Raw genomic sequence first — 12,714 nt, forward strand, 5'->3', positions numbered from 1 at the left:
TCAGAAACACTCTGAATCTAAAATGTGATCGTTTTAAAATGACCAGATAATTTAAGGAAGTGATAACCAGTCTACAGCAGCCATATTCAATGTTCCTAAATAATTCTCCTTCCCAGAGTAAAGAGATAAATAATAACAGATTCTGAGGATATTTGCTAAAAAAAAATCTTTATTTTTGTAAATTTATAACTTCAATCTGACACAAAAACTCAGAGGAATCTTTAAACATTTCCTAGTATTTGTTATCTCACCTCGTGTTAAATTAGATTTGATTCAAAATGACACATTATTACTGGATGTCATCACGTACCCTCTAATGTCTAATTCACAGATGTTGGAGTATCTGGACTTTTCTCATCACTGCAGTGAGTTTCTCGTCTCAGACTGACAGATCACACGCTGCTTGTCATAGTCGGTCTTTTTTCATATCGACATTTTTTTAAAATTGCACCACACTGATTGTCTCAGAATCTCTGCTATTTCACCTTGATTCTTGCTACTTTTTGTCTTCTTTAAAAAACAAGCTGTGGCTTTTCTGGCTTCTTCTTTGGACACAGTTGTCTCGGTTTCTTTAGTCTGACTTTTATTAGTTTCTTGCAAATTCATTTCCACTCCCACCGGGAGGTAAAAGTATTTCCTTATATAGAAAAGTGGTGGTGTGGCATTCAGAGTTTCTTGTTTTTACGCAGGGTAAGAAGACTTACATGCACACATTAGTAAACAAGGGCCATTGCATTTGTTTAGAAACTATTATTGAGCTAAATAAAATAGTAATATCTGAACTCCAAAGTCAGCCACGACCACGAAGGAGCGCGGGCCCATCATACCGATGGTAGGAAAAAGCAACAACATGACTAAATTTGTTATTACTACTATAATTATACTTTTAGGGTGTGTTCCACAGGTGTCAATCATGTTAGCTTGTAAAAGTATGAGCATTAGCATAACCCCCCTCCCCCCAATAATTAGAGGACCCAAGTGTGCCAGTGTGCCGAGGAGGAAGTATGCTTTCCACTGGGTGAGAACTTCCCTCAGGAGCAGCGAGACCACCTAGCACTGAGAGCCTGGTGACAAGGGCTTTGATTATTATGCCTGCATTCCCTGCCAGGGCTAAATTTAAGTGTTCCCATAAGTCCAGAAGAAATAAGACTTGGGAATGGCCTGGCCTGTGTTTGTGTGAGAGGGGAGAAGTCTAGCTAAGTGTGTGTGTGTGTGTTTGGGGTCTCTTCTGGTCAGCTTTGTCACACAGTCCAGGGGATAATAATAGGATGTGCTACAACTAACTGAGACTAAAGCCGGACTTCCCACGTCTCCCACTCTTTGGTGGCACTTGTGCTATTCTCTAAACACCCGTCGGACCCGCCCCCGCTCATGTGACGAGCGCGCTCGACTTTCTTGCTCCATCTCTCCCGTTCGGCACCTCCCTCGAGCATAAAGAAAACTGTAAGAAAGAGCAGGACACTTCAAGCAACCCCACGTCTCCCAAGGAAATGTGGATTCCTTGTTTATCTTTGATTAAAAATAACTTTGGGAAGAGGCCGATCAATACTTTCCCTGCAAAAAGAGAAATGAGGGAAAAAAAGGAGGCTGTGGAGGAGGAGGAGGAGGAGTGGCAAGCGGAAAGGAAGAGAAAAAAGCGTGAGAAATTTGACGACATTTCGAAAAGTGTGTCTGTGTGTGTGTGTGCGATGGGTCACGCACAGCCATTCCCATGGCCTCGTACAGTAGCCCTGACGTTGCTACTGACTGCTCTGATGTTTTAATACTGACAATATAGCTGCCTTACACACATAAGAGGCCAGTAAAAGCCTTGTAGGAGATGCTAGGAGCCTCGCATGCTATATAAAGGCCTTACGAGGACGGGAGCACGGCTGGGTCATTCCTGCTTGTGCTTTCCTTGGCTCCTTTCAAAGGATCTGCTTATGGTTTCTGTCAGAGATGCACGTCCATTTTTCACCCCATTAACAACTATCATTACCAGCCCAACTGTAGGCTATAATTGGGCCAGCTATGGAAAAGAGTTGTCAAAACACAATTAAATTCCAAACTATGGTGAGAGAGAACAGAGAGAAAGTGCTGGACGGCCATAACATCATATTGCAAGCTTTTCTTGCCCAAAAATAGGAAAGAAAAACACGAAAACCATTATTTTACATCGGAAGGTTTTGGAAGGGATTATATAGACGGGCGAACCGAGCTGCCCGAACGATAGGGCTACTGAAAACATAACAAATAATCACTCTTGGTGTCAGAGATGAAGAATGGACACATTAAAAGCCCTGCCCGAAGATCAAAAGCCAAGATCCCGAGACAGACTTGATTTAGAAAAACTTCAAATACAGCCGTGACCGCTAAGTGGCTGCAAGACAAATTATTATAGCAGAATAAAGATGTCCATGATGAATAAACTACATACTCCTTGTGTCAGGAGGTAGCATGAGCTGCTTGTAAAAAGCTCCATCAGGGCTTTCATTGAGGCTCTGGGACTGGGAAAAAAAAGTAGTGAGCCCATACAGCTTCAGTTTCTTAGGAGGAGCCGAGGTTTGGCAATAATAATCTATAAAACCCTTAAAGGTCCTGTATAAAAAATTGGGATAGCAACAGAACAAGAACACACAAGAATAAAAACAAAACATAATAGAAAAAAAAAAGTAAGACGCAACGTACCCAATCAGCTTTATTTTTAATGTGCAGTGGTCTGCGAGATAACACTGGATGACATGGATAACACTGTGGACGTGGATTTGTTTTTGAAAGACTGAGAAAACTGGTTATCTCCCTCGAAGCTAACCAAACAGCAATGAAGAAAAAGAGAAAAACCAGTCCTAAAACAACAAGAACCAGATAAGACTTCAAGTCTGTCATCTAACACCAATTCTAGTTTCTTTTTTTATACCAGTAGGTGGTTGTCATAATGCTCACTAACAGCAAAAGTAATTATTTTTCTGTGTAGTGATCCTCACTCGCCACATCCAAACTCTATGCTGCAATCAAGTTGTAGCAACAATGTTAGATGTTTAGCTCTTCTGTATGATTGTGACTTACACCAGGCAATAAACGTGTGTCTAAGAAAAACTGGTTACTTCTGGCTTACATGAAGAATATATCACAGTTACTTGTTGCTCGCTACATGCAGTAATGTGCAAGTATGTGTTTCTTTTGTTTCCACGATTCAGTCCTTTAACTTGCCTAAGTGATCGGCATGTTTTCCAAAGTCAGTGTCAGCAACGTTTCCTTTAATCACAGCAGGAATAAAGACATACAAATACATCATAGCCAATCACGCCGAGTCGTGAATGTCTGCGAATGTGGCTTCACTCCTAATCAAAACATAACATGTCCTGTGGCTGCATTCAGCCGGCTCTGTGGGCTACTGTCAGTGCACTTTCTCTGCCAAGTTTCTCCTTCTCCGACTATTAAAATCTCTACAGTATAAACATCTTAAAAAAGGTGCTTACTATTTTGTGACGCTTAACAATTACCACTGCCTCTTATCTCAAACTTAAATATAGCTGTGCTGCATGGGAACACCATATCAAGCACAACCCTACAGAGAGTGTTAACAACACAGTCATCTACAATAGAAAAGCATAGTGCGAGGCCTAAGACGACGTCTGTCTACCAAGGTATCTGGTGCTAGAACAGCGTCTATTAAACCATACAGTAGTGGTGTGTGTGTCGGCTGACATAAAGCAGAGAAGGCTGGGTAGTGGAGGGGAGTTGCAGGCCTCTCTGCCTCTGTAATCTGGCCTGATTTATAGAGACTAGCCCAGCTCTCCCCTTCCACCTCCGCACTGACACACTGGGCCTCCTCCATTGGAGACAGCCTGGCGTCCACACACACACACACACACACACACACACACACACACACACACACACACACACACGGAAAGTCATGTGCATAGAACCAGGCATGAGTGTCTCAGTTGCACAGTAGTGCATGCAACCAAACCACATGTGCCCATTGCTTAACCAAATGAATACCAGACACAGAAATGAAAGGCATCTAAATGTCTGCATGATGTCAGAATAGAAAAGTTCTACATCGAGAAATTATTTTAAAACAATGTAAGAAACAATTTATGGAAAATTAGGGTTTTTTTATATCATCAAAACAACAGAACCAAAAAAAACCTTGCAAGGAAAACAATTTCATTACAATCACTGGCATCCTGTCACAGCAAGCAAGGCAAGCAGCGCTCATTTACTGTAATCTTGTCAAGCCGAGAGGCCAGCAGGTTTTTTTTTTGGCGTTTTGCACATGCGCAAAAGACTCGTCTTTGACAGCAGACTGATGGGAAACTAGCGTGTTAGGCAGGCTGCCACTGGGTCTGCTTTCACTGCTCTGACTTCAGCTACCATCTGCACTCTGTGTGGAAACACAGCTAGCATCAGCAAGTAGATGATCGCTCATTTATCATCGCAGCAAATGAGCTTTCGCTTAGTAACCACCTCGGCCAACGTAAGAAACTTGAATTACTTGTTTCGTACGTTAAAGCTTTGACGATGGAGACGGGAACACCTGCCACGTCTGGTTTAATGAACCATTGCAGGCTCAGATTAGCATATGTGAGAAATCACTACTTTGAATGAATGTACAAAGTTTAATCCACTGTTTTGCTGATATAACAGTTCAGTTCAGTTCAGTTCATTTTTATTTCAAACATTTCAAACATGTGCCTTCACAATCATTACAAAATATCATTCCATTATTTGTTTGAAAAGGAGTAACACTTTATTTTCCATTAATATTTTGGCAGATAGCCACATCGCCCAGTGCTCAAGGCTTTGACTTCAGCTGTGATGCATTTTAAAGTTGTAGGCCGGTGTTTCTAAGATGATTAAATGTAGTTTTTTAGAGATACGTGGTCCATTAAAGACGGGATTTTATACAAAATGATACATTACTTTAGAATAAACACAACATAAAGTGTTTAAAATGATAAGTGAGTAATAATAGTATTGAAATACACCTAAGGTTTGATCAAAAATAATAATGATGTAAAAATATTCTATTACAAAATACATGTATGCTTTCAAAAATCCACAGTACACCCATATATCCATGGCCTGCCTACAGACAATCCAATGAACACACTATATTTGAAAAAAAGGAGATTGGTTGCTCTAACATCCTATTAGGTAAAAGAGAAAAATGCATGTAAACATGTGTGTTTAGGCCCTTAAGGAGGATCCTTTTACGATACATTATTGTCAAGTACCCACTCTAGGTATTTGGTTTTGTATCTAGGCAGTCAGCCGCCTGTGCTACTAACCTTCACAGTGCCTGTGAATGTACACTTGGTTCTGAAACAACCAAAAGTCAGAACATCTACAGCGAAGAAAACACACTGAAGTCACACATTAAGAGATAATGGAAAGACACAACAAGCAGACTCCAACACCTTTATGTGTGTGTGTGTGTGTGTGTGTGTGTGTGTGTGTGTGTGTGTGTGCGTCCACACGTGTGTATAACATGAATCACACTGCAAGGACAGGTGTTTACAGTGAAGCTGGTTATCTGTCTCCATTACACCACCACAGTTCAGCCTCCCAGGGCCATTATCTACTCAAAACTGCCTAAATACACACACTCAGAGACAGGAAGCCCCACCAACTAAAGGCAAGACCCTTTACCTGTATGCACGCCATGAGCATGTAATGGACCTTTCAGGGGGTCTTTTGACTCAATCTGACACCCAAACAGAAAAGGCCACGTCCCTGTTATTTCGCAAACTGTGTTTCTTTGATCTGCAGTGAAATCAGCGCACATTCACGTACAGTTGCATTTAAACCCCCTTAGTTCAAACTAACATTGTTGTTATAGTGGCTAAGGTTTTGATGAAAGCCAAAGTCTGACCCGATGTCATTTTTACATCCTCTTTCAGTGATCAGATGGTCTGATGAAGCACAGCGAGCTTGTTCCTTATCAGTCTGTGCAAACAATGTTCCCCTGGAATCCAGTTAATCCTGTGTGACACAAGCTCTGAGTAAGATCAGATAGTAAGCATGTGTGCCTATGCTACATTTGTAACTAAGTACACATGCATTTAGTTTGTTTACATATTGGTCCTGAAGTATTAGTCACAACACCCATTTCAGACACATGCCGGATTTCTTTCCTGCGCGCAGCAAACCAAACCCGTGCTTAAATACTTTAACACTTTCAGACATTCTAATTGTGATTGCCATAAAGTCGTGCAGTCTCAATTATCTCCTGCAGCTGTTCCATACTCTTCAGCACATAATGGCTTTTGACAGCCCAGAAAGCAAGGGTGTGAACTTACTGCTTTCAATCATAGCCCTCAGTCTACAGCGCTACGGTCCTGACACCAAAGCCTGACGTTTCTGGCAGTGTTTTTACAAGGACGACAAACTCACATGATCATTAAGGATGGGGAAGATTTTTACATGTGGAACCTGTCAGCAGAACGAATAGCTTACCCACGCAAAGCTCTGCCACTTTTCCAGCGAGAAACTACTTACACAGACTCCTGTATGACCTACTGGAATGCGCTGAATTGTGTCTTACTCACAACTGAGTTTAGGAAATAGAAACACATTTTAAAGAAAGATGATCAATGGCTTCCTGCTAATTTGGCCATTTAGAAACATGCTGTTTTCTCTTGGCTAAACAGGCACATTAAGTTTAACCGTGAGCGTTGAAAATGTGCTTTTCTCCTTCTGTGACAACATTTAATCAGGGTGGAAAGATGAGAGGGGAAGAGAACACTTCAGGCTATTGTTGTTCCTTTTTTGGTGTTCCATATTTCACATCTCCAGCAGTAAAATAACTCCATGTGTGTGACTGAGAAATCCAGTCAACAAAGACCACAGAAGACATCATTTCTTCTGGTATGTTCTCCTGACTGTTCAAGGCACTGTCGTACTAGTTTGGACTGTAGTACTACAGCATAGCAGCGCATCAAAAAACTGTTGTTACACGAAAGGCATTTGTCAGAGTTTCTTTTCTTATGTCATCCTTGCATATAAGATTCTGTTGTAAATATGTAACAATGTGCAAACCACAGGTTTCAGTTTCAGTTCAGTTTATTTCTATTTAGTTTCCCACGTGTTTCTGCTAGTTTCAGTTTTGTTTTCATTCGTTTAATTGTTTTAGTCTTTACATCATAATAGATTATATAATATCATTATCATATTATGGAAGGTGCTTGTTAGTGGAAGATTATTACAACATGTACACACTTTGGAGGAAGCTGAGTCAAATTTTTAAGGTCTCAATAAATCAGGACAGGTTGTGCTGACGAAGCTCACTGTACTGATATAACAAAGGGCATTTCTTACATCTTTTTACTTTATTCGTTTTTGTTGTTTTGTAAGTTTTGTAAGTGCACAAAATAATTTCAGTTTCTTATCTCTTTCTTTATTTTTTATTTTCCTCTCAGTTAACTAAAATCTTTTTTCTCATCGGATTTTTCATTTCAGATGAACGGGACCTTGGTGCAAGCATTTTGGCACTACAGATGAACTCATCGCTTCTTTGGTGTGTCTCTTCCTTCAGGGCCTAGTACTGGAGAACACCTTAAAACTACCCGTTCAGTTAAGTCATACCTGGCTAACCACAGTTAGCTCTATAACTGCACAGACTAATTTTTTATCAGTGTCACTGAAAGAAGGCGCACAGGCTGTCACTGCACACTGACTTGAAACAGTTTCTCTCTATGTAACACACACACTGAAGCACCTCAGCACATGTAGAGGAAGAGCCAGGGCTCGAACCACCGAGGCTATGAGGTGTAGGCAACCTGCGCTACCACTGGAGCCACAGCACATCATACTTTTTTTAAGGAAACTTGCAGACTAACTGTCTTAAGTGGCTCTTTTTAAGAGGAAATCCTCTGATATAACAGTGACCACAAATCTATTACGTTCTAAAAATGAATACATTTGTTAAATTACAAATATATTACCATCTTATACCAATGAAAAAACCCCAAATATCCGCATCAGCCTTACAAAAAGTCATATACTTTAAATGCCTGCCTGTGTGGTAACTGCGTAGGAGCGTAAACATTGTGGTAACCCCCAGGCCAGGTACTGTCTGGTCTGGTATATGAGGTGGTACCACCAGTCTCCCACTGCCTTTTAATTACAAGCGAAGGTGGGGGAGAGCCATTTTAATGAAAATGGTCCACATCATAAAAGCAGATTTGACAAGGTTCATCCACAGTTCAGACTCAAGGACAGTAAACACACAGATAATATGGGCCGTACCATTCACAAGTGCAAACACTCTAGATAAGATTAGATGTCTGAGACTGTTGTGATCCCAGATGTGAAAAGGAGCATGAACCTCTGCTCTATTTGTTGGAGAAACACAACATTTCTCCTAAAATAATGAAAGAGGAGGAGTTCAACACTCTTTAGGTGAATGGTAGGAAAAGTAGTGCCAGTATAAACATCAAAAGGGCCACTGTGAAGCTGTGCATCATACTACGCTGACCATTTACAAAAATATTCATGCAGACACTATGTACAATTGGCTTTGATCTGATCAAAGAAGAATCAGAATAGACCAATATGGATACAAAACGTGACGCAGATATTGCAACATATGGATGTGGACCTCTACAACCTGTAACTAGAAACACTGACGCTGGAGGCCCAGGGCAGAATAATATGTTGTTTGTGCTTTTCATTTTGGATCTATTCACCGGCAAAAGGAAGCAAACTATGAAAAAGAAAAAAGGTTTCCAGAATTGTTGTTGCCACACACCGTGGACTGTGATTATGGCCTTGCCGACAGTGCACCAGTATTTCTCAAGAAGAGATGTGGGATGGAGAGTGACAGCCAGAGTTCAGCCACAACTAATTTTAACATCCATCTGTCCCAGTCTGTCACTTCTATTGGCTCTCTGATGGAGGGAGGAGAGGAAGGGAACCTAATCGGTGGGAAGCTGCCCAGAAACCCGTGACCTGAAGCAGGATGAGGGCTACAGTGCATATGTGTGTGTGTGTCCAGAGGGGTCGGGGGAGAAGGCAGTATCCTGGCAGGACATTGGGGACTCAGTTCCCAGCAGCACTCGCAACTCTCCTGCTCAGGCTCCATAAGTCTCTCCCTGCTGGGTCAACGCTGCCTTCCTCCGGGGGATTCTCACTTTTTCCCAAGGCTATGCCCAGCTAGCTCTGACTCTCTTTCCTTGCCAAATGACCCAGAGTTCGGCCACTTGCTTCCCTTATCTGTCCTTTCCCAGGGCTGTGGTACTCTATCCATGTCTCCCGTCACTGTCTGTCACCCTCTTAGTCGTCTGATGTACAGTAGTCACATCATCTAAAGCATTAGCCTAATTATGGTCTGTCTTACTGGAATTAGCAACACTGCATAGTGAAGCATGAGGGACAGTGTTCTATTAGATGACACAAATTAGCACAGACATGGATACACACACACGCTGAAGTTTGTCAAAGCAAACCTCAGGGTAATGCTTTTTTATGAATTATGATCCAAAGTCAACAGTGTGGGTCTTCATACTGCGCTGAATAAAAGGAGGAGCTGGTCTGTTTGGTTCTTCGTGTTAATAAACTTGTTGACTAAGGTCTGTGTAGCCAACACATTATCTGCTGAATGAGCTAAAAACAACAAAGATTGACATGGTGAATATTCTGCGTGTTCATATCACAGTCGTGCGTGTCTGTCCTAGTCTGCTGCGTGCTGCTATAAGATGGGTATGCAGTTGTATCAAGTTGCAGTTGTATATATGGCACAACTGTATATTTAGAAACATAACACATTCAATATCCACAGCTTATCTCGTGCGCTTTGAATTGTGCATTGTGATATTGTTTTTTTATAATCAGAAACTGCTGGTATAACACTTGAACGCACGAAATGTTCACTGGTGCTGCTGCCTGATGTAGCGCAGCTGTAACTAGCTACCAGTCCAAACAGCCCAGTTGGAGAGCAAAACAAAGTCTGGCACAATAAATCACAAGTTTGTCCACCAGTTCACTGCAGTCTCATGTCCCATTCCATTTGGGTGTTTGGTTTCTTACATCTTTTTAAGTTTGGTGTCTGGTTAGTTAAACCACCTAAAAGATTGTGATGTCGCTAAATTATGACCCTTTATAACATTAACCTGGCACCTGGAAAATGAGGCTTCATAATACCCACTGCATTTGAATGTAATGCATCCATACATGAGTCACAGCATGTTTTCCTGTGATGCCATCAGAATTTGCCGAGTTGACCAAATTGAAACTGAAAGTATGGAATATTCTGGTAAATAGTACAACCTTCATTCTCCAGCATCCTTATAGAGTTGCTGTTTAATTGGATTAACACTATGGTACAAAAGGCCAGATTTACCAACAGTCCATTTTTTGGAGAATTCTTACTTAGAATGCAAATTGTTGGGAGAGGGGTGTTTAAAGGAATTACACTGGGTTTACTAGAGATTGCAACACAGCACGTCTTATGTTGTGACTGTGATGTTGCTGCCAGCAGCATTCACTTATTTGGAATATGAGGAGGCAACATCAGAATCATTATGTAATCAGTGCAGGTGGATCGAAGCTCGGTGCGCACAGGTTCTTCAGATTCAAGCCATTTATAGTTACAGAAAACTATAGAGAAGGCTCACAACGTTTTCACAGTCCTCAGTAAAACTAGTAAAACAGAGGAGAACTTAAATGACTGAAGAAGGGGATAATCCCAATCCCAATCTCATACTGGGAAACCAAAGTGAGTTAATGGGTTTGCAGTTTTACTTTACTCATGTCCCAGTTACAAATGCTTGCAATTATTGAAATTAAATGGCTACATCTTTGTTTATGAATTGGAGCATTGCATGTAGATCACCTACAGAGCACTTAGTCGACCTGTATTTAATAGGCATAGTTCCTGCATTGCAACGTCATGTCTTGAGTAGGGATGGGCACCGGTTCTGACATAAACGGTAGTAACCAGACCGAAAAGCAGTGCACATTTCGGTGCTTTTTTTCCTGAGCTGTGATACACTTTGAATTCTAGCCAATCATTTTACGTTTCCGAGGATAGTAGGCGGGTCCAGGTATGTACGTTCTTTTAGAGCAGAGCTACAGATTAAAAATGCCCAAGGCGAAGCGGTCAAAAGTCTGGCTGTACTTCACAGCAAAATATGCAAACTCAGCAGCCTGCAACAAGTGCTTTAAGCTGATACTGTGATACTGTCAAAGGAGGTAACACCTCAAATCCGATGAAACACCTGGCGACGCATAGCGTTTTTTTAAAAGCCGAGAAATGCGCCGTATTTGATAGCTTGCTGCGAGACCTCACACCGAGCACATCTACTGCGGGTGTGGTGCCTGTTATCGGACCCGGAGTTAGCAACATCCCCCAAAAACCCGAAGAGGAGAGTCCTGGCCCCTAGCCCTGCCAGTGTAGCAGAAATGATGAGGATGATGATGGCAGCAGCAGCCGTTCTTCTCTGCGTGAGTAGCTTAATGTTGTTCGTGTGTAATTTACGTTGAGTAGGCTAACCACGTTATTACATTAATGCATGTAAGGTGAACTAGCAAACATCATCATAGCTACATGCGGCTGTCTTCTTGTTTGATGGCAGATGCTCCCTTCACCCTGGCCAAAAAGGCTAAAATGACCAAAGAAAAAGTGGGAAACAGCTAAACATGAGAGGTTTTTGGACAAAGTTTGTGTTTTTTCCATTGTTTAAGCACTGCTTCCAGCCAAGAGTGATACCATATATGCCCCATAGCTGCAGAAAAGGCTAACATTGTTATCTTTTTACAAAAACCAGCTGAACATGAGAGGTTTTTGGACCAATTTTGTGTTCTCCATTCTTTAAGCACCGGTTCGAGCACCGTTTCAGCACCGGCACCGTTTCAAAAGTACCGATTTGGCACCGGTATCAGATAAAACCTAAACGATACCCATCCCTAGTCTTGAGGACAGATTCTTGCACAGAAACTCTCACTGTCATTATTAAATGTACATCACTCGGACCAGAGCCAACCCTCGCATACAAGTGGACAGATTATAACACCCGTTTTAGAGTTGTATGTTCCAAATGTATAAACAGAGTTGGTTAAACCTTAAATTAACTCTAGCTGGTGTTGTCCCCAAAAACCTTTTAATAATGACACATTCATTTAGAAAGGCAGACACCTAAACCACTGGTGATGCCAGCTTGGTAAGATGTTTTGGACCAAACACAGAGCAGCATGGGATGTGCAGCTGAGAGGTCTTTGGGCTTTCTACAGTGGCACAGTGCTAAGATGGTTAAGTTCCCATACTAGCTTGTGTTTACCCTGAGCTATTTCTGCACACTCACGCATACACACTGTTTGCCCTATCGTACCCCCTCCTTCTAATTTCTCATCCCTCCCCACCCATCTACTTCCCCTCCTCCTCTTTCATCCCCCTTTCCTTCCCCCTCTAGAGTCCGGGAGGGTTATGTGAACGGCCAGGGAAGAGGGCTGAGAAACAGACAAGAGGAGTGTGAAAGAGGAGAGATATGTTGCGGGGTCATCACTGAGTCATCATATTCCCTGGTAAGGCTGGCTGCATGTGTGTATGAGTTAATCTGCTTTCCTGAAAATGTGTGTGCGTCTGAGTGGGATGTGAAGTTTGCGCATTCCAGTGAACAAGTGTATCCAAGTGTGTATTCTGGGGTGGGGTGTGTGCGAGCATGCTTATGTGTTCCTGTGTGTCTTTGGAAGTGTTAATTGTACATTCTGTGTACCAGCAACATAACC

At 41.9% G+C, this 12,714-nt stretch overlaps 1 protein-coding gene across 5 annotated transcripts in view; it reads right to left on the reverse strand.

Annotated features, from left to right (window-relative positions):
• bcas3 (BCAS3 microtubule associated cell migration factor) overlaps window positions 1-12,714 on the reverse strand; it is a 322,176-nt gene that overhangs the window by 74,079 nt on the left and 235,383 nt on the right. The window lies entirely within an intron of this gene.

The sequence above is a fragment of the Haplochromis burtoni genome, unplaced genomic scaffold, assembly GCF_018398535.1.
Source record: "Haplochromis burtoni strain Fernald_Lab_line unplaced genomic scaffold, NCSU_Asbu1 Contig_132, whole genome shotgun sequence".
Taxonomy (NCBI): domain Eukaryota; kingdom Metazoa; phylum Chordata; class Actinopteri; order Cichliformes; family Cichlidae; genus Haplochromis; species Haplochromis burtoni.